Raw genomic sequence first — 1,115 nt, forward strand, 5'->3', positions numbered from 1 at the left:
CTGGGAGGAGGTAACTATGGGGAGGAAGTGGGAGGGGAGCTGCTGCATTGTAAATTTTGGTCAATGACATGAGACAAAGTATATGTGAACTGCTCTATGAAAAGTGAATTTACTCTGTATATCTTCATCCAAATCCTAATAAAAAATAATAAAAAATTTAAATAAATAAATAAATAAATAAAAAAGAGGACCAGCATTAATACTCAGCAAATACTAAAACAATAGCAATGAAGGAAGTGATAACATGATTCATAAACAAAACGCGCTCAGCATAGAAAATTGTATGGAACAAAGAAATTGACACAATGACAAAATACACAACAAAAATGACAGCAACAAATTCATATTTGCTGATAATTACATATCTGGCAAGGAACTCATCTCTAAGTTTGATGGAAATCTCCAATGCCTCAACACCAAAGAAATTAACAATCCAATTAAAAAATGTGCAGAAGACATTAATAGACACTTCACCAAGGAGGATATTCAGGTGGTCAGCTAATACATGAAAAGATGCTCACAATCATTGGCCATCAGAGAGAAGTAAATCAGAACAACAATGAGATATACCATCTCACCCCAGCACTGATGGCAAGGTTCAATGGAACAGAAAATAACAAATGCTGGTGGGGATGTGGAGAGATTGGGACTCTCATATACTGCTTGTGTGACTGTGAAGTACACAACCACTGTGGAAAGCAATATGGTGATTCCTCAGAAAGTTGGAATTGGAGATACTATCTGACCCAGCAATCCCATTACTAGGTATATATCCTAGAGAGGTGAGAGACAGGATATATGCACACTCACATTCATCACAGCATTATTTACAATAGCAAAAAGATGGAAACAACCTATGTGTCCTTCAGCAGAAGAGTGGATGATCAAACTATGGTACATACACATACTGGAATGCTTTGCGGCACTAAAGAATAGTGTAGAGTCTGCAAAATACCGCATAATATGGGTGAACTTTGAGGACATTATGCTGAGTGAAATAAGTCAATCACAGAAGGACAAATATAGTATTCGTTGGTTGTTGTGGAGGGTCAAGGAAAGGTTTATATATGGAAGGAAACTTTCTTTGTTGGTTGCCAGGGGTGGGAGGGGAGGGA

This window comes from Orycteropus afer, unplaced genomic scaffold, assembly GCF_000298275.1.
Source record: "Orycteropus afer afer isolate SDZICR_OR568_19922 unplaced genomic scaffold, OryAfe1.0 scaffold00582, whole genome shotgun sequence".
Taxonomy (NCBI): Eukaryota; Metazoa; Chordata; class Mammalia; order Tubulidentata; family Orycteropodidae; genus Orycteropus; species Orycteropus afer.